The 26,396-nt window shown below is 34.3% G+C and overlaps 9 non-coding genes across 9 annotated transcripts; 6 read left to right on the forward strand and 3 right to left on the reverse strand.

Annotated features, from left to right (window-relative positions):
• Positions 1–1,461: 1,461 nt before the first annotated feature.
• On the forward strand, positions 1,462–1,533 carry Trnaw-cca (transfer RNA tryptophan (anticodon CCA)). The gene has a single exon. It is a non-coding gene; the product is annotated as a tRNA-Trp (tRNA).
• Positions 1,534–3,131: 1,598 nt separating this feature from the next.
• Trnaw-cca (transfer RNA tryptophan (anticodon CCA)) lies at positions 3,132–3,203 on the reverse strand. The gene has a single exon. It is a non-coding gene; the product is annotated as a tRNA-Trp (tRNA).
• A 1,259-nt stretch (positions 3,204–4,462) lies between these two features.
• Positions 4,463–4,534, forward strand: Trnaw-cca (transfer RNA tryptophan (anticodon CCA)). The gene has a single exon. It is a non-coding gene; the product is annotated as a tRNA-Trp (tRNA).
• Positions 4,535–8,638: 4,104 nt separating this feature from the next.
• Positions 8,639–8,710, reverse strand: Trnaw-cca (transfer RNA tryptophan (anticodon CCA)). Its single transcript has one exon. It is a non-coding gene; the product is annotated as a tRNA-Trp (tRNA).
• Positions 8,711–9,989: 1,279 nt separating this feature from the next.
• Positions 9,990–10,061, forward strand: Trnaw-cca (transfer RNA tryptophan (anticodon CCA)). The gene has a single exon. It is a non-coding gene; the product is annotated as a tRNA-Trp (tRNA).
• A 1,660-nt stretch (positions 10,062–11,721) lies between these two features.
• Trnaw-cca (transfer RNA tryptophan (anticodon CCA)) lies at positions 11,722–11,793 on the reverse strand. The gene has a single exon. It is a non-coding gene; the product is annotated as a tRNA-Trp (tRNA).
• Positions 11,794–13,197: 1,404 nt separating this feature from the next.
• On the forward strand, positions 13,198–13,269 carry Trnaw-cca (transfer RNA tryptophan (anticodon CCA)). The gene has a single exon. It is a non-coding gene; the product is annotated as a tRNA-Trp (tRNA).
• Positions 13,270–16,332: 3,063 nt separating this feature from the next.
• Trnaw-cca (transfer RNA tryptophan (anticodon CCA)) lies at positions 16,333–16,404 on the forward strand. Its single transcript has one exon. It is a non-coding gene; the product is annotated as a tRNA-Trp (tRNA).
• Positions 16,405–26,020: 9,616 nt separating this feature from the next.
• On the forward strand, positions 26,021–26,092 carry Trnaw-cca (transfer RNA tryptophan (anticodon CCA)). The gene has a single exon. It is a non-coding gene; the product is annotated as a tRNA-Trp (tRNA).
• The last annotated feature ends 304 nt before the right edge of the window (positions 26,093–26,396 follow it).

Raw genomic sequence — 26,396 nt, forward strand, 5'->3', positions numbered from 1 at the left:
GGACCTAAGAGGCTATTCAGCACTAAAAGGACCTAAGAGGCTATTCAGCGCTAAAAGGACCTAGGAGGCTACTCAGCACTAAAAAGAAGTTGAAACAATTGTTAAGAGAGGGTGGAGAATAAGAGTGAGGAAAGAGAATATGAAAGTAAGTATAGTAAAAGGAATAAAACGGGTTAATATTCATAAAAGAATTTGCCAAGAAATTCCTTTGAAGATATTAACTTAAGTATCGTTCATTCTTTATCTCATCCTTGCAGAGGTCTTGCCACTTATCATGTTCCAGTTTCTCTGTAAATAACTATTCTCTAATTCTGTTCTTCTACGTAAATTAATCACTTCCAGAATTCACAAATCCACTCCATACTGAGACTGTTAATTAGCTCTGTGGTCTGGTAAAACTAAGATATAGTTTTGTGCACGTATGGTCAAGGTGTTTTATAAAGATTTTTTGGCAAAGTGCTCAAGTGAGTTCCATAATTGTGGGAGTATTGGAGAAATACTTACACACTTACACACTGGTCTCTTGGTTCAATTACATAAAAATGAACAGAAATTTCCATTTGAATTGATATTTTGGGGAGAAGTTTAGAATAAATTATAGAAAAAAGTATCATAAATTATGATAAGCTAAAACTGAAAGTTAACATAACAAAGCTAACGAAAGTCTCCCTACATGTAACATTCCGTTACAAGATACAAGATCTGAGAGGTTAATTATGTTATTTAATGCCACAAACCAAGGCTCGGGAATATAGATTTATGTGGCCACCACTCAAAGTAAAGGGGGAATATTTGGATATCCGAAAGGACTTAGTCTGTCAATGACTACCACACATACACCCCTATTACCTGTGGAAAAAAAGAGAAAGAAAGCCTCGCTGAAGGCACTACCTGTATTACCATGGAAATAATGCATGGCAGTAATTATAACTGTCAAAAAAATAATCTTTTACAATAGCGTGTATTTGCAGCTTCGCCCTAGCAAATAGTAATGTGCTGATAAACAGAGTTGTTCTTTAAAAAACGGAGAAGAGGTCTACAAATTCTACAAATCAAAAACGTTCTAGAAGGTTATAATTTAAGTTAATAATTCACTATCTTATCTTCAGCCGTAGGGTACATTGGTTGCGCCAAGAACTAAAAATATAAGGTAAAAACAGACGATTCTCTTATTTGCTGAGATCAAATTAAGATAAGTTAACCAGTCCTCGTAAATACTGCCATATAGCAAATATAGAACTCGTTTTACAATACTATGACTATCTCAGGTCCAGTCTATTGTGTTTTTACTCAATGAGACGACTAATGCCAAGGTATGATGAAAAAGATAAGGAATAAAATCTACGTATTTCTCACCCCACCTTTCAAGTGAACATATAAATACATTATATATTCAAGTAGTCTCCTTACATTGCAAGTTGTACAGAATATTTCTATTAAATTCTCACACATTTACATATCGGCTCCGTGGCGCAATGGTAGCGCGTCTGACTCCAGATCAGAAGGCTGGGTGTTCGAGTCACTCCGGGGTCATATAGTACCTACTTTTCTATGATAACATGGAAATCAAGGTAAATTTGCAAGGAGAAACTCTCTCTCTCTCTAATATATATATATATATATATATATATATATATATATCCTCTAACAGTGGGCAGGTCCATCTGGAAACCTGACATCAACCGCTGGCAAATCACCTTTCAAGTGATGACCCAAAGAGAAAGGCCTGATTTCCAAAAAGGATTTGTCTCAATAGCAAAATTTTTTTATGGCATTTGGATCCACATATAAATTCAACATTCATAAATAGGAATGGAATTGGAATATAAAATTTAAACCTAAGGCTACGCGCTGGGACCTAGGACGTCAATCAGGGCTAAAAGTACCTAGGAGGCTTTCCAGTGCAAAAACAATGTTGAAACAATTGTTAAGAGAGTATGGAAAATAAGAGTGAAGAAAGAGAATATGAAAGTAAGTATAGTAAAAATGAATGAAATGGGTTAATATTCATCAAAGAATTTGCTAAGAAATTACTTTGAAGATACTAACTTCAGCATTCATCCCTTCTTTATCTCATCCTTGCAGAGGTCTTGCCACTTATCATGTTCCAGTTTCTCTGTAAATAACCATTCTCTAATTCTGTTCTTATACGTAAATTAATAACTCCCAGAATTCACAAATCAACTACATACTGAGACTGTTAATCAGCTCTGTGGTCTGGTAAAACTAAGATATAGTTTTGTGCACGTATGGTCAAGGTGTTTTATAAAGAATATTAGGCAAAGTGCTCAAAAACCTGAAGAGTGGTAAAATATATGAGAAGTGCTCAGAAGAGGAGAAAGTTAGAAATAAATTTTACCAAGAGTGAGGTCTGCAAGGTAACGGTGAATAAAAATCACGAGTATGATAATATGAGTGTCAGTATGGAAGTGATTAAATTACGTATAAGAACAGAATTAGAGAATGGTTATTTACAAAGAAACTGGAACATGATAAGTGGCAAGACCTCTGCAAGGATGAGACAAAAAATGGATGATACTGAAGTTAATATCTTTAAAGTAATTTCTTAGCAAATTCTTTTATGAATATTAACCCGTTTCATTCCTTTTACTATACTTACTTTCATATTCTCTTTCTTCACCCTTATTCGCAACCCTCTCTTAACAATTGTTTCGACATTATTTTTAGTGCTGAGTAGCCTCCTAGGTCCTTTTAACATTGGATAGCCTCCTAGGTCCTTTTAGCGCTGAATAGCCTCCTAGGTCCTTTTAGTGCTGAGTAGCCTCCTAGGTCCTTTTAGTGCTGAGTAGCCTCCTAGGTCCCAGCATGTAGCCTTAGGTTTAAATTTTATATTCCTATTCCATTCCAATTTATGAATGTTAAATTTATATATGGATCCCAATGGCATTAAAAATGTAGCTGTTCATAAATCAGGGCTTTCTCTTTGGGTCATCATTTGAATGGTGATTTCCCAGTTGTTGATGTGATGTTTACTGATGGACCTGCCCACTGTTAGAGGAATTGCTTCACACACACACAAACACATATATATATATTTAGAGAGAGAGAGAGAGTTCCTCCTTGTAAACATACTTTAATTTCCATGCTATCATGGAAAATTAGTCCCTACTTGACCCCGGAGTGACTCGAACACCCAGCCTTCTGATCTGGAGTCAGACGCGCTACCATTGCGCCACGGAGCCGATATAATTGCTAAAATTTTAATTGAAATCTTCTGTGCACTTAGATTATAAGTGGCTTACTTAATATATATTGTGCTGAAATGTTTGTTTTGAAGTGAGGTTTACAATTGGTGGACCTTATTCTTATCTGATTCCTCGGTCTTGTCTGTTTTCTGGGCCTAGGATATTCATAGTAAAACAAGTTTTTTTAAGAGTATGTTCATTTGATCTCAGCATTACATGAAAATAAGATAACCATCTAGTTTTCATCCTTATTTCTTAGATCTTTGAGCAGTTATTGCTTTTTAAAAGCAGCAAGAACAGCTTTTTTTTTAACTTCAAGAAATACTTACACACTTACACACTTGTCTCTTGGTTCAATTACATAAAAATGAGCACAAATTTCCATCTGAATTGATATTTTGGTGAGAAGTTTAGAATAAATTATAGAAAAAGGATTAGAAACAATTATCATAAGCTAAAACTGAAAATCAACATAACAAAGCTAACGAAAGTCTTCCTTCATGTAATATTTCGTTACAAGATACAAGATCTGAGAGGTTAATATGTTATTTAATGCCACAAACCAAGGCTCGGGAATATAGATTTATGTGGCCACCACTCAAAGTAAAGGGGGAATATTTGGATATCCGAAAGGACTTAGTCTGTCAATGGTAATACAGGTAGTGCTGAAGGCACTACCTGTATTACCATGGAAATAATGTATGACAGTAATTATAACTGACAAAAAAAAATGTTTTTTACAGGAGCGTGTATTTGCAGCCTCGCCCTAGCTAATAGTAATGTGCTGATAAACAGAGTTGTTCTTTAAAAAAACGGAGAAGAGGTCTACAAATTCTACAAATCAAAAACGTTCTAGAAGGGTATAATTTAAGTTAATAATTCACTATCTTATCTTCAGCCGTACGGTACATTGGTTGCGCCAAGAACTAAAAACATAGGGTAAAAACAGATGATTCTCTTATTTGCATCTAATGATGAGATCAAATTAAGATAAGTTAACCAGTCCTCTAAATACTGCCATAGCAAATATAGAACTCGTTTTACAATACTATGACTATCTCAGGCCCAGTCTAGTATGTTCTTACTCAATATGACGACTACTTACAAGACTTGATGAAAAAGATAGGGAATAAAATCTACGTATTTCTCACCCCACCTTTCAAATGAACATATAAATACATTATATATTCAAGTAGTCTCCTTACATTGCAAGTTGTACAGAATATTTCTATTAAATTCTCACATATTGATATATCGGCTCCGTGGCGCAATGGTAGCGCGTCTGACTCCAGATCAGAAGGCTGGGTGTTCGAGTCACTCCGGGGTCATGTAGTGCCTACTTTTCTATGATAACATGGAAATCAAGATAAATTTGCAAGGAGAAACTCTCTCTAATATATATATATATATTATATATTATATATATATATATATATATATATATATATATATATATATCCACTAACAGTAGGCAGGTCCATCCGTAAACTTGACATCAACCTCTGGGTCAAATAGTACCTACTTTTCTATGATAACATGGAAATCAAGATAAATTTGCAAGGAGAAACTCTCTCTCTAATACACGCACATCGAAAACGGGTGTGAGGTAATTAAATTAATCAAAGTGCATCACTCCATCAACAACTTTAAAAGTCTAAGTATTTCCCTGATTTCAGAAGTCTAAGTACTTCCCTGGTTCTAAGTCACTTCAAGTAATTTGAAGGAAAGCCGATTAATTACCACTCTATGTTTCTACCTAACATTAATATAATCAAATGCAAATATACTGGTTAGAAATGAAATACTTATAAAAATTTTAAATACAAAAATTTATTATGAAACTCAAAATTTATAAGGGAAATTCACAATATCAGGGAAAATTACTGTTGAAAACAAAGTAAAGTTTAATTAATTCTTGAATCAAATTAAGTAAAATTAAATCAAAATTAATTTATCACAAAACTCAAGAAAATTAATTCAATTGAAATTCAAAAGTGTTAGGCAATAATTGAAAATTAGAAATTAATTCACAAGTGCTAAATAACAATAAAACTTGAAAAGAATTCTAAGTAAATGCAAATTAATTCACAAGTGTTAAATTTAATTAAATGTGTAATTATTAAGCAATTAAAATAATTAAGTCAATTAAATTGTGAATGCAAATGAAAATACAGAAAAATGTGGACAGTATCAAAATAAAAAGGTACACTTCAACAAGAAAATTAAAAAATTGCACAAAATGAAATAAACACAAAACACATAAATTTGCAATGTGTAAAAGTCTAAATCTTTTCACTCAAAACATTGTAACCATCAGTTTTTACCAAACCACTGTTCCTATCAGTTATTAGTTAACAACTGTTCCTATCCGTTATTAGTTTCTTACCTAACCATCATAACCATTAGATATTAGTTGCAACTAATAAAAATATAACACACTTTACCTTTTTGGTATACCCATTTCTTTCTTTGCTGCAGGCTTCTCTCACTTTACCAAAAACCAGGTGCCGTTACGAAACAATGTTTGTTCAGATTCCACAAAAACACTATTTAACACTAAATAAACTCTAAGAAATATCACATATAAAATTCTCAAGTTACGAGTGATCAATTTACGTTACGTTAATATAATCTCAAGGATGTCGAGGGAGAGAGAGAGAGAGAGAGAGAGAGAGAGAGAAAGAGAGAGAGAGAGAGAGAGAGAGATGGTTAACGCCTCGAGAATCTAAGATCTAATGAAATTTTCTTCCCTTGCGAAAACTGGACTGAGGAGATGACACAAAATGTTTTTGGTACAAATGCTTCCAGAAGCTTTGAAATCTTACGCAACTTTTTATACGAAATGTGTAATCTGCACGTGGTACTCGGCAAAGACACACACGTATGAGTCCAGTCTGTTCAAAAAAAAAGACACGTACTCTACTCGATCGATCAAAGCAGAAGGCCTTATCACACATGATGACAGATTCCCAAAACACAAATGAAGTCTTGAGCTCGCTTATCAAATGTGTTGACAGATTAGGAAAGCAAACGGATCTCGCAGTTCCTCTAATCTCACAGTTCTGACATAATAGGGAAACAATCGTAGTTTCGAACAGACAAAGAGAATCCCTCTCTTTCTACATTCTAAGTTATATATATATTCTTTTAAAATATGTTATGCAAAATCTGAACACACATTTAAAACATCCTATCTCTAAGGTATCTAGGAATCTGAAAAAATGTTGCACAATTCTTCATAACATTTTATACAGTCACAGAGGAGATATATGCATTTTGAAAGTAGCAATATATATATATATATATATATATATATATATATATATATATATATATATATATATATATATATCCACTAACAGTAGGCAGGTCCATCTGGAAACTTAACATCAACCGCTGGCAAATGACCTTTCAAGTGATGAGCCAAAGAGAAAGCCCTGATTTCCAAAAAGGATTTGTCTCAATAGCTGTATTTTTTTTATGCCGTTGGGATCCACATATAAATTTAACATTCATAAATACAAATGGAACTGGAATATAAAATTTAAACCTAAGGCTAAGAGCTGGGACCTAGGAGGCTATTCAGCGCTAAAAGGACCTAGGAGGCTATTCAGCGCTAAAAGGACCTAAGAGGCTATTCAGCGCTAAAAGGACTTAGGAGGCTATTCAGTGCTAAAAACAATGTCGAAACAATTGTTGAGAGAGGGTTGAGAATAAGAGGGAAGAAAGAGAATATGAAAGTAAGTATAGTAAAAATGAATGAAACGGGGTAATATTCACATCCTTGCAGAGGTCTTGCCACTTATCATGTTCCAGTTTCTCTGTAAATAACTATTCTCTAATTCTGTCCTTATACGTAAATTAATCATTTCCAGAATTCATAAATCCACTCCATACTGAGACTGTTAATCAGCTCTGTGTTCTGGTAAAACTAAGATATAGTTTTGTGCACGTATGGTCAAGGTGTTTTATAAAGAATATTAGGCAAAGTGCTCAAGTGAATTCCATAATTGTGGCAGTATTGGAGAAAACCTGAATAGTGGTAAAATATATGAGAAATGCTCGGAAGAGGAGAAAGTTAGAAATAAATGTTACCAAGAGTAAGGTATGCAAGGTAATAGTAAATAAAAATCAATAGTATGATAATATGAGTATCAGTATGGACTGGATGAGTGAATTCTGGAAATTATTAATTTACGTATAAAAACAGAATTAGAGAATGGCTATTTACAGAGAAACTGGAACATGATAAGTGGCAAGACCTCTGCAAGGATGAGATAAAGAAGGGATGATACTGGAGTTAATATCTTCAAAGGAATTTCTTGGCAAATTCTTTCATGAATATTAACCCATTTAATTCATTTTTACTATACTTACTTTCATATTCTCTTTCTTCACTCTTATTTTCCACCCTCTCTTAACAATTGTTTCAACATTGTTTTTAGCACTGAATAGCCTCCTAAGACCTTTTAGCGCTGAATAGCCTCCCAGGTCCTTTTAACGCTGAATGACCTCCCAGGTCCTTTTAGCGCTGAATAGCCTCCTAGGTCCCAGCATGTAGCCTTAGGTTTAAATTTTATATTCCAATTCCATTCCACTTTATGAATGTTAAATTTATATGTGGATCCAAATGGCATAAAAAAATACAGCTATTGAGACAAATCCTTTCTGGAAATCAGGGCTTTCTCTTTGGGTCATCACTTGCAAGGTGATTTGCCAGCTGTTGATGTGATGTTTACCGATGGACTGGCCAACTGTTAGAGGAATTTCTTTACACACACACACACACACACACACACATATATATATATATATATATATATATATATATATATATATATATATATATATATATAAATCGAGCTACAATGTCCTTTAATATCTAATTCGCTCTACCTCGGAATTAATATATTTTCATTGTAGCTCGATAGATGTATATGAATCACGGAAATATGATATGACTTATAGATTGGCTACGTGCTGTCAAAAGCACTACAAACACTACCGGAGTCGAGGTGGGTTGATGTTGTCTCCAAACCAACTAATTACCTGCGCGCGAAAGGTATTTGAGGGTGAGAGGCGACATGAACTTTTAGCCTCTTGTGGTGGTGTAGTAGGTAAAAGCTTCACTGACGTTCCTGGATTTGAAACGATCCATGGGTTCGCGCCCCGGTCCAGGCAAGTCTATTATCGAGAAAAAATTCCCCTTCGGTTAAGCATATATGAAAATATATTAATTCCGAGGTAGAGCGAATTAGATATTAAAGGACATTGTAGCTCGATATATGTATATGAATCACGGAAATGTGATATTACTAATATATATATATATATATATATATTTAGAGAGAGAGAGAGAGACAGAGTTCCTCCTGCAAACATACCTTAATTTACATGGATTTTTATGTAATCATGGAAAATTAGTCCCTATTTGACCCCGGAGTGACTCGAACACCCAGCCTTCTGATCTGGAGTCAGACGCGCTACCATTGCGCCACGGAGCCGATATGATGGACAAAATGTACATTGATATCTTCTGTGCACTTAGATTATAAGTGGATTGCTTATTATATATTGTGCTGAAATGTTTCCTTTGAAGTGAGGTTTACAAATGGTGGACCTTATTCTTATCTGATTCCTCGGTCTTGTCTGTTTTCTGGTCCTAGGATATTCATAGTAAAACAAGTTTTGTTAAGAGTATGTTCATTTGATCTCAGCATTACATGAAAATAAGAGGACCATCTATTTTTCATCCTTATTCCTTAGATCTTGAAGCAGTTATTGCTTTTTAAAAGCAGCAAGAACCGTTTCTTTTTTTCTAACTTCAAGAAATACTTACACACTGGTCTCTTGGCTCAATTACATAAAAATGAACAGAAATTTCCATCAGAATTGATATTTTGGGGAGAATTTTAGAATAAATTATAGAAAAAAGTATTAGAAACAATTATCATAAGCTAAAACTGAAAATCAACATAACAAAGCTAACGAAAGTCTCCCTTCATGTAATATTTCGTTACAAGATACAAGATCTGAGAGGTTAATATGTTATTTAATGCCACAAACCAAGGTTCGGGAATATAGATTTATGTGGCCACTCAAAGTAAAGGGGGAATATTTGGATATCCGAAAGGACTTAGTCTGTCAATGACTACCACACATACACCCCTATTACCTGTGAAAAAAAAGAGAAAGAAAGCCTCGCTGAAGGCACTACCTGTATTACCATGGAAATAATGCATGACAGTAATTATAACTGACAAAAAAATAATCGTTAACAAGAGCGTGTATTTGCAGCCTCGCCCTAGCTAAAAGTAATGTGTTGATAAATAGAGTTGTTCTTTAAAAAACGGAGAAGAGGTCTACAAATTCTACAAATCAAAAACGTTCTAGAAGGTTATAATTTAAGTTAATAATTCACTATATTATCTTCAGCCGTAGGGTACATTGGTTGCGCCAAGAACTAAAAGTATAAGGTAAAAACAGACGATTCTCTTATTTGCTGAGATCAAATTAAGATAAGTTAACCAGTCCTCGTAAATACTGCCATATAGCAAATATAGAACTCGTTTTACAATACTATGACTATCTCAGGCCCAGTCTATTGTGTTTTTACTCAATGAGACGACTAATGCCAAGGTATGATGAAAAAGATAAGGAATAAAATCTACGTATTTCTCACCCCACCTTTCAGATGAACATATAAATACATTCTGTTATCAAGTAATCTATTTATATTACAATTTGTACGGAATATTTCTATTAAATTATCACAAAGTTCTCGGCTCCGTGGCGCAATGGTAGCGCGTCTGACTCCAGATCAGAAGGCTGGGTGTTCGAGTCACTCCGGGGTCAGATGATACCAAATTTTCCATGTTTACATGGATATAAAGATAAATATGCAGGGAGGAACTCTATCTCTAATATATATATATATATATATATATATATATATATATATATATATATATATATATATATATCCTTTAACAGTGGGCAGGTCCATCCGGAAACTTGACATCAACCGCTGGCAAATCACCTTTCAAGTGTTGACCCAAAGAGAAAGGCCTGATTTCCAAAAAGGATGTGTTTCAATAGCTGTATTTTTTTTATGCCATTGCGATCCACATATAAATTTAACATTCATAAATTGGAATTGAATTGTAATGTAGTTAAACCTAAGGCTATGCGCTGGGACCTAGGAGGCTATTCAGCACTAAAAGGACCTAGGAGGCTATTCAGCGCTAAAAGGACTTAGGAGGCTATTCAGCGCTAAAAACAATGTCGAAACAATGGTTAAGGGATGGTTGAGAATAAGAGTGAAGAAAGAGAATATGAAGTAAGTATAATAAAAGGAATGAAAGAATTTGCTTGGAAATTCCTTTGAAGATACTAACTTCAGCATTCATCCCTTCTTTATCTCATCCTTGCAGAGGTCTTGCCACTTATCTGTTCCAGTTACTCTATAAATAACCATTCTTCAATTCTGTTCTTATACGTAAATTAATCACTTCCAGAATTCACAAATCCACTACATACTAAGACTGTTAATCAGCTCTGTGGTCTGGTAAAACTAAGATATAGCTTTGTGCACGTATGGTCAAGGTGTTTCATAAAGACGTTTAGTCAAAGTGCTCAAGTGAGTTCCATAATTGTGGCAGTATTGGAGAAAACCTGAAGACTGGTAAAATATATGAGAAGTGCACGAAAGATGAGAAAGTTATAAATCAATTTTACCAAGAGTGAGGTCCGCTAGGTAACGGTAAATAAAAATCAAGAGTATGATAATATGAGTGTCAGTATGGAGTGGATTTGTGAATTCTGGAAGTGATTAAATTACGTATAAGAACAGAATTAGAGAATGGCTATTTACAGAGAAACTGGAACATGATAAGTGGCAAGACCTCTGCAAGGATGAGATAAAGAATGGATAATACTGAAGTTAATATCTTCAAAGGAATTTCTTAGCAAATTCTTTGATGAATATTAACCCGTTTCATTCCTTTTACTATACTTACTTTGATATTCTCTTTCTTCATTCTTATTCTCCACCCTCTCTTAACAATTGTTTCAACATTCTTTTTAGTGCTGAGTAGCCTCCTAGGTCCTTTTAGCGCTGAATAGCCTCCTAGGTCCTTTTAGCGCTGAGTAGCCTTCTAGGTCCCAGCATGTAGCCTTAGGTTTAAATTTTATATTCCATTTCCATTCCAATTTATGAATGTTAAATTTATATGTGGCTCCGAATGGCATTAAAAATGTAGCTGTTGAGACAATTCCTTTTTAGAAATTAGGGCTTTCTCTGGGTCATCATTTGAAAGGTGATTTCCCACCTGTTGATGTGATGTTTACCGATGGACCTGGCCACTTTAGAGGATTTGCTTTTCACACACACACATATATATATATATATATATATATATATAAGAGAGAGAGAGAGGAGAGGCAGATTTCCTCTTTGCAAATTTATCTTAATTTCCATGAACTTTCATGTTATCGTGGAAAAGTAGGAAGTAATTGACCCCGGAGTGACTCGAACACCCAGCCTTCTGATCTGGAGTCAGACGCGCTACCATTGCGCCACGGAGCCGATATGAATTGATGGGAATTAAATTGAAGCATTCCATACAATTTGTAATATAAGTAGACTACTTGATTATATAATGTATTTACATATTCATTTGAAAGGTGGTGTAAGAAATACGTAGAGTCTATTCTTTACCTTTTTCATCAAGTCTTGTAAGTAGTCGTCATCTTGAGTAAGAACATAATCCTTAGAGCTGGCCCGAAGGATTAGATTTCTTTCTTTACGTGGCTAGGACCCAATTGGTTTCTTAACAGCGGGACCTACAGCTTACTGTGGGATCCTAACCACATTATATCGAGAAATGAATTTATAATTACCAGAAATAAATTCCTCTGATTCCACACTGAGCGGCTACGGAAAGCGAACTCGGGCTGCCAGATTGATAGTTGAGTAAGGAACCCACTCGTCCAATGAGGAACTCACACGTGCACCAGCACATAATACTACAAAGAGCGGTTACATTGAATTCTGGTAAAAACACAAGATTTTTGTTAATACCAAATTACTAAGCAATTCAAAATCCCATGAAACAAAGTATATTCCACAAAATGAGCTTTTATGAAGAATGTAAAAAACCAACAACTGACGAAAGTCCTCAAATGATCCAGCTATACAAATTAGTGTTACTCTTAACTGCGTCAACCAAGCAATAACAAGTAGAATAATAAATATAATTGTTTTCGAGGAACTTCAAGGTACTCAGTATCCATTACTTTTAGAAACGGATAGATTGCCCTGAAGTTCCACGAGAACAATTATATTTCATAATAAGATCCCATTATCCTCATACTCTCAGCCAAATAAGAACTAACAACTCTCCCTGTACTCGAATATAAGTTCCGTTAATTTAATATAAACATGAGCCAAAACATCGTTCTGGGAAGGGAATGGTTTTTCAAGTTAGTAAGAATAACTCCTTTACTTCAAGCAATTTCTATCACAACGGCTTTGTGTTTCAATTAAGTTATATAAAAGGAAACATACATTGCTACTGGACACAGACATTGCTACCGAAAGATATGATATGCCATCTGAAGAAAAACGCATGGGTGATAAATAGTTCGGATATATATCATAATTAAATACAGAAATTATCAAAATAATTGTTTCACCTTAAAACTAATAATCAGATACTAGAAAACTAAAGAAAGTGCTAAGTTTTGCACCCTTTCATTAGAGTATCGCAATACCCAATATGGAAGGTCAATTTATAGCAATTGCATATAGAACAATGCTAGAGATTATAAAATTTATTTAAATTAATGTTGAGAGCAAATTAACCCATTCAACTGCAAATACAGAACTGGTTTTAATATGCATATCTCAGGCTAGTCTAGGTCAGCAACTCAGTACTTGTAATACAAACTCTAGGAGCAACTTTTCATTAAATACCCTTCGATATATGGCGGCCTCGTGGCGCAATGGTAGCGCGTCTGACTCCAGATCAGAAGGTTGGGTGTTCGAGTCACTCCGAGGTCAATTACATCCTACTTTTCTATACTATGTGGCAAATAGAGGAAGTCTTGATAACATGAGTACATAATATATATATACATGTGAATTCCTCTAATGTTTGGCAGGCATTTGACACAAGTGTAACATCAGTCGGTGATAATTCACCCTTCAACTAATAAATTAGAGATAAAATCATGATTTCCAATTGTGTTTATCCATATTCAACTACACAGTTGCTGGCTTCGAAGTTAGTCTTTTTCCAGCTTCCGACCAAACCATCATCTAATTCACTCCCCATAACCACGCCACTATAAAAAGAAGAGTTGATGTTTCCTATTTCTACTATGAGATTCAGGGCCTCTGTAACACGGTTTTTTCGCAATAACTTTTTATCTATGCATTTCATAAATATAGCGCTTATTCAGAATACATATTATATCTACACATAAATTTTGACTGTATTCTGCATTACGTAGGTTGAATAAATTTGGTACTTATAATGTAAAAGTGAATTTTTTTTATGACGGGCCGACTTACTCAGAGAAAAGGTTTCGAACTCACTCGTTACGTAACTTATGACAGCATTTCTTCCCTCTTTCTCGATGGATGATTGGCTATAATGACATACAAATTTAAATACAAGCAAAGCAGCACACTTTTATGAACAAACCAACAAAATATGTTAACAAATACAAAAACACATCCATTATTATTCAATTATTAGTCTAACTCCCAAATAGGTTTCCTAAGGATTTACAGTCTACTTTATAGGTCACAATCAGATTGACAAGATGTAGGGAATAGTTGGTAATTTTCAAAATCATAGTAGACAAGCTTGATTTGATAACTGCTATATCCAATGTCAAGCAATTTTTATTTATTGGCTATCTACCTATTTACTGAAAAAAAAATAGCCGGTACCGTATATTGGCTTTAAACCTTCACCAATAATTATCGTCAGAATGATGACTTCATGAAGCTCCACCCACTTTCGCCTCGTTATAATTCAGGATAACACTGAAGGCTACCATGGGCATTGTTGGATTAGAAAATTTAACTTCTGGCTATAAAAACTAATTTCTCGAGTAGTTGTAAGAAGTGCTAAATGATCCTCAAGGATCCCAGCAGTTGGCCTAAACGTTTAATTCATGTATACTACTGCTATACTGTTGCGGCACTACTGCTACAGTAGTATTACTACGCTAGCACTGATACCCCACCCACAACTATGTATCGTTCTGCCATTCATAAAGTCTTTGGGTTTCAGAGCCGATGGAGTTTCTGTCTGGTGGATGGGCGAGGCAACATTCCGTCAAAAGGTGTTTACCTTGCTTATGTAATGAATGTCTTTCGACTCTTGGCTCGTAATCATTGGCCATGGCGTCGGCTAGATCATTTTTACTCTATAAAAATTAGAACTATTGGGTTTAGGTTATTGATAATGCTGACAAAATTTGTGTGTGGTTGTAAAATATACATTTGTCAACTTTCAGTTACATCCGATGCTTTGACAAGGAGCAAAGTCCAAAAAACCGTGTTACAGAGACCCTGAATCTAATAGTAGGTATCCTTCTACATTTCTTCCTCCTGATATACTACATAGCATACAATTCTTCTCAACAGCTACATTTTTTCCCTGTTATTTGAAATTACATATAAACTACTTGACATTCATAAGAGCATTTGCCAACAATATCTTTGCACATTACAACTTTGCCTTTCATTCATGCAATTTATCATGCTGCAATTATTCTATGAATAATCTTCCTCTTATCTTGACCATATTTATTACAGTTACTCCCAGTACCTATATAAATAACACACATACATCATCCACGAATACAATCCGTAATGACCTCTACTTAACCATCTTCACGATTTCCATCTACCAATAACTTTTTTACCTCACTTCGCAGCTCCTCTCACTACCATCAGATAAATTATTATTATTATTATTATTATTATTATTATTATTATTATTATTATTATTATTATTATTATTATTATTATTATTAGTTGCATGCATCAATTACGTTGTGCTTGAGTGGTTAACTAAAAACTAACGAAACACATTTACTGCAAGTGAAAATGCACATAACACTACAAAATTAATTACTACATTCAATTCAGATAACATCGTCACAAATTTATTAATACTAAAACTTTTAGCCATTAAATATATACGACAACATAAGCTGTCAATACATACAACAACATAAGTTGTTAAGAAAAAAAGGTAAAGAACCAACAAAAGGTGAAAGACAGCTAAACATAACTAAGCGATAGTAAAAATGATACATATTGAAAATAATAATAAATACTGAGTGCCATGAAATTCCATGAGAAAATATTTCAAAATAATCGCAGACTCTCCAATTCTTTGCCAAATAAAAACCGAGGCGACATTCTCTTTATAAGAACAAAATTACCGTTCATCACATATACATATAAGCCAAAATATCGTTCTAAGAAGGGTATGGTTTTACAAGTCTCTACGAAAAATTTTTTTTTACTCCAAGATATATTTTTTCAAAACGATCTTGTGGCTCAATTATATGAAAGAAAGCGAGAAAGACCATTGCCACCGAAATACATGATATGTAACTGATAGAGAAACACAAGAGAAAAATAGTGTTCTGGGGTAAAGTATTAAAATCACATATGGAAAGCATTTACAACAATTATCATACCTTAAAACTAATAAATCAAACAACAGAAAACGAAAGAAAGTGTCCATGTCTGTACCCTTCCTTTAGAGACCATATTACCAAATAAGAAGGGTCAATTTATAGCAGTTAAAATACAGAACAACGGTAGATAATTATAAGATTTTACTTAATCCTAAGTTACGAGGAAATCAAGATATGTTCAACCAATTCAACTGCAAATACAGACCCCGTTTTGCTATGCATCCTCAGGCCTAGTCTAGGCTCCAACTCTATTTATAAATACAGCTCAGACTGACGGATCATTTGCGGATAAAATCTACGCATTCTAAGCACATAATCTCAAACCAAATGTAAAAAAATAATGACTCGTAATGCAAATTTTACCAGGAATTTTAAATGAAATTTCCTTTGATATATAGGCCTCGTGGCGCAATGGTAGCGCGTCTGACTCCAGATCAGAAGGCTGGGTGTTCGAGTCACTCCGGGGTCATTAAACACTTTTCCTATCCTCAAATCTGTCGCCCTATAAATATTAAACTATAAAATATAAAAGACTCTAACATGTATAAAGATGTAAAGGGTATTTAGGATACTCTTTAGCTACACCATATTATGAAAATACAGTAATTCGCAAAAGAATGATATCTCTTGCGAAAATATTTTTAAATGAAAACATGGTGCAGACTAAATTTGGCATTGAGTGCATTCTAACATCTATATTATACCAGTAAATGAACATTACGAAAATCTTCATAAAATTACACACTAAGTTCATATTCTTAACTTATTTCAAGTTTTCAGAAACACAAAAATGGAATGAATGGCGACAGTATTAACAGGAAATAAAAAGGACCAATATCCAAACGCAAATTATTAGCGTATACAAAATTGTGGACGCTTACAATATCTTATTTTTAATTTTTTTATTTTAAGTGTTATTGTAAAGTAGCTAATATAAGGTTCTGAATGGAAAGTTTAGATGTTAGTATAATTTATTCGAATATGAGAAACTCCATAAATAACTGCAAGACATGAAAAATTCATAAATCATAAGTGCGTTTTTCAAATAATTATTCGAATTTCATGCTTACTTCCTATTACACTTCCAATGTCATTGAATCACAAAAACCGGCCCCCTACCTATAAAATACTTACGGACTCTCGAATCAAGATCATAAATAAATATTGTATGTTTTATATATTTCTACTTCTATATTTTTTATGTATGCTTCAAAATATAGCCTTGTAATATCACCGGTAACACAAAACAAAACTAAAGACTTCGTTGGTTGGTCGGAATTCAGACGTCCACATCAAGTCTCCTATCCCTTTCAACTCCTTAGGTTACGAGCCCGTGCTTATACATAAATTTATTTAACAACAACTAACCGACCAAATGCCCAAACAGCATGCAATGTTCAACAGAGAAGCAACGCATCAATTATTGAGCGAAACTAATGAAAATTGACCAGCTCTTCCATTTAAAACGATGTTCATAAAACGTTCATGGAACGGAAATGCATGCGGCTTTCAATACTGTATGATGCAGTCGATGATTATTTAATATTCATACAATATCCACAGTAATAGGTGAGCTAAAGTTGGTAAGAGTACGTGTACCATACATTGTAAAAATAAATATGATCTACAGTTTATTTTCTGACCAGATAAACCTTTTTCATTCGAGACCAATTCTTTTAAAATGAGAGAAGTTCTACTTCATTCTTACTTTTTATTTTCCTTAAATAAAAGAAATGAAGCTCACTCAAGCTGAGGTCCAATTAAGGACTTCACTTCATTCCAGGAGACAATTAAATTTATAACTGCCTCAATATCAAAGGATCCCGAGAGCAATTCTCCTATCAGTGAGTAATGGCTGTATTGGATTACTACGTTATAAGAGCAAAATGAGGAAGACAACCTAACGTTCGAATACGACACAACTAAGTGAAAAGTGGGGTTTTAAAAAAAAAGAAAGAAAAAAAAAAAACTTGAGTATTGCGGTAAATGTCAAGTAATGATCGATTTAACTTCATCATAAATTGGCCTCGCCAAGATTGAGATACATATTAGTTCCTGTAAACTATGCCATTAAGGAATAAGCGTTATGGAAACAAATGAGGCCGATAAAATACAAAACAAGATGCTTTTTACTATTTTACCTAGTTTATTTCTTAAAAAACTGAATTCCATTGTGATTCTTTTATGGGAACGGACAACTTCCGTAATACGTAAATATTTCTTTCGACGAAGTCTTATGATGATTTTATAAGATATACAATTGGAAAAAATTATTTTATAACTATAACATCCTTGTGCATGGCACATTTCTCTGTCTTTGTTTCATCAGCCCTTACTGGAGACAAAGGATGTCAGTAAAGTCCTTTTCTCTTGTTTCTCGCCTTAAAATTGCCTGAGAGAGAGAGAGAGAGAGAGAGAGAGAGAGAGAGAGAGAGAGAGAGAGAGAGAGAGAGAGGTTTCCCTATAATCTACTCCCGGTGCAAGAAATATAAAATCAAAGAGATGTCGTTTCGATAATGTTTACAAAGAGATTATACAGGTATCTGAAGCAGGCTGTAAAGAAAGCAACCCTGGACTCAGCGAATATCCTTTAAGTAAGGAATCATCGCCAGGAATAGGAATCGGGAATCCTTTCTCGAGGGGGAATGTAAACAGTTCACTATTTTTTCCAGAATTTCAGCGAAAATCCCTTTCAAGTAAATTTTGTTAACTCAGCATTCTATATAAACTCAACAAGAAAATTTATGACTAAAGCTATATTGGTTCCTGCGCAGGTTTTCCATTTTATCTATAGAGATTCCTAACTTACTCATCTTCAAATGATTATTAAAGAAACTTCATAACCTAATATCAGTTTTGAGAAAATTTAACAAATGTAGTTCGATCACAGAAAATAAAGATAAATCGATACCCATTATACTGCTCCTATATTATTAATTATTATTATTATTATTATTATTATTATTATTATTATTATTATTATTATTATTATTATTATTATTATTATATTAAAAACTTTAAAATTCTACAATATTGAACCACTTCCACGTACTATGTAAACTATGTAAATTATTTTGTAATGTTAATCATTGACTAATTCCTTAAATGTGTCCTTACAAATGCGTCTAATGTTACAGAAGTTGTGCAATGACTCGACGATTTAATTCCACAAATAGCTGTCGCCGTTAATTCTGACAAAAATACTTAATTTCACAGGGGGGGGGGGGGGGGTGGGGTGGGGGGGGGGGGAACGTTCAAAACCAATGAAAACTTCGCAACAGGATCGAGTCACAGGTAATTTGTTAAAATAAATTCCACTTTTGTCTCTTTACTAAATCCGTCCCCCCTTTTTTTTGTACGGGGGAAGATGTCCTTACTGACTTCTCTGTATATTGTTTTCAGCCACTGTCCTGCTAAGTTGAAATGGAGCTACGTAAGTAGCCTCGTAACACCCGTCAGACCATCGGTTTCCACTTTCATTTTGGGAATTTTCCCTCTCCTTCCTCATTTCCGGACTATTATAACCAACCATCTTTTTCTGAAATGAGATCAGCACTTGTAAAGATGATGCATCAGCTTTATTCCCATCTTTTTATTGTTTCTGATAGCCTAATTGTTCTCTGCATGCCATCTTCGTAAAACATACGGTTATCGACTCTTGAAGTATCTTTCTATGCGATTTGGACCATACAAAGCCATCAGGGTGTTTATTCCTCTGATTTTTGCCTTAAAAATATTCATCTATTTTCTTGAATGTAAATAAATAAAATTGATATCACTGCTACATAAGTCAATCTACTGAGTTTAAAATGTTATGTGTTGCTAAAGCTACTCTACTGATTAGGAAGAAAAAGAATTTCCTTTTAAAGTAAGTTAATTAAACATAATTTTGCTGAAGAAACAATTCTACACTAACTTTATAGAAAGCCCTCGCTTTTGAGTTCATTAATATATACATACCAATATTTCTGTATGAATATAGTTTTTCTGATAATGCTATGCAATTACTTTTAAATGCAAAAAGGTAATTTGATTTGGTTAAATATTAATGAAGCTATTAACACAAAACTAATTGAAAATCAAAAGCAAATAAATAATCAAGTGATTCCAACATGTCGATTAATAGTGAAATGAGTTAATTAACAACTAATATAATGCACCTTCATTACAACCACCACATTCTATTACGGCAAATACATTATTGCCTTCAATACTGAAGGAAAAGAAAAAAATATAATATATAATTAATGAGTCAGGTTAAATCATTCTAAACCTGTATTTTTATCAACATTATTTTAATGGCTAAGACTTCAAAGAAAACATACATCTACAAATCAAAGCCGAAAACACGAAGAAAAAAAATAAGAGAATTTAAGTTAATGAATATTTGATATTTACTTAAAACAGCAATAAAAGTGGAAAAAATATATATCGACTCATCCCAGTTGATCCTGAATTTACGAACATATAATCAATAATACTGCCATGAAGGTCATTGTCCTATTTCACCATGGAATGAATGAAAGACTCCCGAATAGTGACCATCGTGACAATGGGGCACCGAAACAGAAAGTCAATGTTGATGGTCTACAAAGTGAAAGCTGCACACTACCATCAATATTTCTTTTTTGAGTCAGCGGTAAATATCCACAGTCGATAACACTGTAACCAATGATGGGTGTTAAGCAAGCACTTCGACCAATCACGATCACGCTTCAGTTATATAAAATAACAGACTTCAGTTCTTACATGAAGGCGGGAAGAGAGCCCAAATACACAAACAATACTAACAAAATGCACTTGAAAAACAATGTACAGCACCTGGGTGAGTCCCCCGCCTCACCCCCCCCCCCCCCCCCCGCCCCCTATAGGGAGGGAGGTAGGGAGGACGATCCCAATATTGGAGCCTTAACTCTTGAACTGTTGAAATCTCGCCAGGCAAATCAGACAGAGTAAAACTAAATGTAATTAAATACAAATATAAATAAAATAGCAATTCCTCTGCAGTAGTTCGAACCACCACATAAATAAAGACAAATGGGTCTGTCCCATTCTTTATCCCTTCTCCTTATCCCTTCCTTTCGCCCCCCTATTCCCCTTCCTCAACCTTATCTTCCTTCCGAGGCACCCTCCGGGTTTCCTTAAACCCTATCCTATCCCCCCCCCACTGCTACTGCTACTGACACGTGAAGGCTGAAGGCGTTAACTGATGTTCCCTATAGATCATATGTTAATACAGATCATATGAAAGATTTGCAAACAGAATACCACCCAGTGAAATGGCATATACACGAGTGGGTCAGTGGTCTTATACACCAGAATGACAAATATTTTAATTAGGAGAGAGATCCCAGTAGGAACTCGATCAATGAACTCGAAGAAAATCTCGAGGGATACGTGTCTATGACGTCAAAATTCCAACGAGTTTAAATAGTGGCAACAAGAACGATTCGAGGGATTTTGTTACAAGCTACAGCGGAGTAAGGAGTCAGTGCTATATAAAAGATAGATAAACCACTTTCATATGATATCTATATTAACATAGTTTTATATTTCAAATTTGTTAATCGATCATTATGCTTTCCTCCTCTTGTAAAAGACCACGATATTCCAGAATACCAAACAATAGACTTCACAAACAACGTACAATTGTGCAGAATAACGGGGTGTACTGTCGTAAGCAAGACCAAATAACAGGTAAAAAAAAATATTCATTTGTAGGTCATATATGCCAATCATTTTGTAGTTTGTAACCCCGATGCTTCAGCTGCGCAAAACAATCCCTTACCATTTCCTATCGTTATCTACGTATACCAAATTTCGTGCAACACTGCCAGTAATTGTTTAACTAAAGTTCTGAAATTATAAACAAAATTAATGACGGAAGAGTTAAAAGTTTTTAAGACATTCACCTAAGATCAAACTGAGGTGAAAAGGTCTTCCAGTAAATAGCAGTTACTAGGATTCAGACGCCCAAGGCTTACATGCGTAACAAACAGTAAAACTTATTAGAAAGAAAAATTCACCAAAAAGTGCTCCATGTCTAAACCTGGCCTTGAAAACAAAAGGTCACACTGGCGGATGGGAGAGGCTGAATCTGAAAGATACGCCTGTTAGAAATCCACGTCCCAAAATCTATGATAGTTATATATCATAAGGTCCAAAACCTAGTGGGACTAAAAAAATTTTTAATCGACAGACGATGCTGCCGATGACGTCATGAGTATCAGCATACACGCAAGCTAAAAATAAAATAAAATAAGCTTGGTTCTCTAGAGATGATGGCTATCCAAAAACTTCAGGTTCCTGCATAATACAGAGCAGAGGAGGGAACACTTTTATTCGTTCCAAAATAAATAAAAACGCCCGTCTTACAAAATTAAACTAATCTTGTCTCGGTGTCCATGACATTTCTAAAGGATTCGATCGACTTAAGAATGCGTCCTAGTCCGATATTCAATGTTAATGGGATGAAAACCAAATTTTCCTAATAGAAATATAACAGCGTTTGATATTGTTTCATAAAATGAAATGAATTGGAGCAAAAATAATTTTTCAGGGTACATCGAACTTTTATTAATATCAGCCTGACCGAAATAACATATATAGGCAAATTCTGACGACTACTTCAGCTAATTTTAGTATTACTCTTTCTTTACCTCTTCGTTTACTTTTCTGTAATAGACATGAAATTCAATTGGCTAATTTATTAGAGACACATCTTGAATTGAGGGAGATATTGGTAAGTTCCAAACAAGTGGCTTTCCTTAAATACGGTAATGCATAGACTTTACCCAGCAATATGTTAAGGTAAGTGCATGATGTGTGTGTGTGTGTTTGTGTGATGAGAGAAATATGAGGGGATGGTGATGTATAGCAGATAAAGAGGGTAGGGAAAGGGAGCGGGGGGGGGGGGGGGGGGGGGCGGGGGGGTCTAGAGGAATAGGTAAATGAAGATCTGCCTTCCAACGTTGAAAACTTGGATCAGTAAATAGTTGCAAAGCTTTTGTCATGTGTGTGCCAGAAGCAACTGGGGTGTATCTATGATATGTTTTACTGTAGTGTGTTTATGCAGCCAAACTGCCACTCGTGAGTAATTTTAAGGAAGAAAACGCAGATCGTGAAACTGTAGTTTATATATTATTGTAGAAATACGATGTAATTGCATATCCTCACAACATATCCAGAGGAATTTTATTATCTTCGCAATTGCATCATATTTCTACAATAATATATAAACTACAGTTTCAGGATCTGCATTTTCTTGGTTAAAATTACTCATATGTGACAGTTTGGTTGCATAAACACACTACAGTAAAACATATCATATATATACATACATACATACATACATACATATATATATATTATATATATATATATATATATATATATATATATATATTTAATATACACACACATACATATACAAACTTACAAACGAAATTAGCCTATACATATAAACAACCGAAAACGACAGATATTAGTGTCTAATCCATGGTTTTTGAGGTCGCTGTGATGAATAGTGACACTCACAATGACCTTTAAGTTACTCCCAACGCCCTACAAGTCCAAACAAGATGTAAGGTCTGTAAGGTAAGGTAAGGGTCTCTCCTACTCTCTCTCTCGCGGTCTCTCTCTCTCTCTTCTCTCTCTCCTGTTACATTGCCCAGCATCTTTGACATTTCATATTTCACCACTTCTCACCACCCCATTCCTATCATGGCTGAACTTGGACTTGAAGGGCGTTGGGAGTGTCTCTATTCATCCAACCGACCTCAAAAACTATGGATTAGACACTATATCTCTCAAATCCTGTCAGGGCAGAACTTAACTTAAAGGTCATTAGAAGTGTCACTATTCATCTTAGCAACCTCGAAAACCATGGATTAGACACTAATATCTGTCGTTTTCGGTTATTTTTACGTATAGGCTAATTCTGTTTGTATATTTGTATATGTATGTGTATATGTATATATATTATATATTATATATATATATATATATATATGTATATATATATATATATATATATATATATACATATATATATATATATATATACTATATATATATATATATATATATATGATATGTTATACTGTATACTGTAGTGTGTTTATGCAGCCAAACTGTCACATATGAGTAATTTTAACCAAGAAAACGCAGACCATGAAACTGTAGTTTATATGTTGTTATAGAAATATGATGCAATTGCAAAGATTATATATATATATATATATATATATATATATATATTATATATATATATATATATATATACACATATATATATGTATATATATATATATATATATATATATATATATATATACATATACAGACACGGATACATGCACACACATATATGATATATAGTTTGAGAGAGTGAGCATAAGCATATATTTATTGCTCGAAAGGGGAAAAAACTATTTCGCTGAATTACCGTAATGCAATTGATGTCTGCCAATCAAAGGCCGTGAGCCTGGCACATTTTCACATGTTTAAATAATTGAGCACATCATTATGAACGTAGTCGCATAAGAACGAAGTTAAAACATTTTGATGGAAAACATTATTTTATGGGAAGCTGTTTTGGCACTATATAACATTTATCCGAAGAATAATTAATGACGAATATTCATATTCGACGGTTATATGTATATGTATAAATGTAAAGGATAATTGCATTCCATTATATTACCGTATTCTTTTTTTTTTTTTTTTTAAAGTTGACGTTCTATTGGGACGCGCATCCTTTCTGGCCCAAACCCGAAAAAAAACCATGAAACAGGATAGGAAGGAAGAATGATGGTTTCTAATTGCAAAGGCAGAGAAAGCTTTTATGATTCCTAAAGAAAGAATGATAAAATAAGTCTGGAAATACAGTGACCAGAATTAATTTTCGCCTCTTTGAGATAATAAAATATTCCTGAAGTCATAACACCTTTTGTATCTTTGCCTGTAAGGCCTTCTTACCGTATTTTCCATGAAATTCGCCCATATGCTTTTCTGGAAGTTTTTCTTTTTTAGTATTTGTATCAACTTGTTCACAGCGACAAATAAATTCCTTATGATATCAGCGCTTCTAACTGGCCCACCATACAACTCCTCGTTTTGTCTGTCTGTCTATCTGCCTGTAGGAGCGTCAACGAAATACACAAATCACAGTAACTGATGATTATGACGTCAAGTCATAAGACAGAGAGAGAGAGAGAGAGAGAGAGAGAGAGAGAGAGAGAGCCAAACGACGGAACGAAGGAATCCCTTTCATGAGTTAGGCTCGGACGGGATTAGGAGGCATTTCCTGAAGGGACCACCGTCATCAATATTACATTCAAAGGGCGTCCGAGGGAAGGCAAGGCGGCTGGGTAATTACATCAGCCCCGAGACACTCGCTCCAGGATATTAAGGAGTACTGGGCCCTATCAGAAGCCGTTATCCTGGCAAAGTTTGTAGGATCTAATCAATTAGCTCCAGCTAAGTTCATTTTGTGACGAAGGATTCGAAGGAGACGCCAGGCGTGGGATCTCATCATTCTACCAATTACGCGAAAAGGAAGCTTCTGACAGACTGTTTAACCAATCATTTCCCAAATAAACAAATAAAGAAATAAAATTATTAGGGAGATTTCATTCTTGATTGTGTAATGGCTAAAACAACGCATTCCCTTTCGTCTCCATGCACCAATGCGAGGCTCCGTTAAATGATATTTACCTATCATGCAAAATGAACCCCGAACCACCCCATCCCCCCCACCCCCCCTCCGCCCCTCGCACACACACACACACACACACACTGGTGAATGAAAGCGAAAGAAAATTTTTGTGAGGAAATTACCCCATTCCCTTGCTATATTTCAGAAACTAACTAACTAACTAGCTAACTAACTAACTAACTAACTAACTATATATATATATATATATATATATATATATATATATATATATATATAATCAGCTTCAACATTATGGTACACTTACACATTTTTCGACGTAACAAGTGTAATTAATGATAAGATTAATTACTCGTGTGAATTATCCAAAATTACTTTTATAAGTATACACAGGGCTAACTATTTACAGGGCTCCGTGGCGCAATGGTAGCGCGTCTGACTCCAGATCAGAAGGCTGGGTGTTCGAGTCACTCCGGGGTCAACATTCGTGGATATTTTCTCATTTGGTTTCGATGAAAGCAATATTCTCACGAAAACAAAGCGAAATGCCCATGAAAACGAAAACAAACTTCGGAATATAATAATATATCAATTCATCGTAATGATTATAGTCACAGTCACGAAATCCAAATCGATGAATTTACATTACAACACACAAAATAACACATGGGAATAAAATAAATATAATAAAATATAAGTAAATAAATAAAAAAAAAAAAAAAAAAAAAAAAAAAAAAAAAAACATCCAGTTCGTATAATGCTTAAACTGACCGACTAGCTACAGA

The sequence above is a fragment of the Macrobrachium nipponense genome, chromosome 11, assembly GCF_015104395.2.
Source record: "Macrobrachium nipponense isolate FS-2020 chromosome 11, ASM1510439v2, whole genome shotgun sequence".
Classification (NCBI taxonomy): Eukaryota; Metazoa; Arthropoda; class Malacostraca; order Decapoda; family Palaemonidae; genus Macrobrachium; species Macrobrachium nipponense.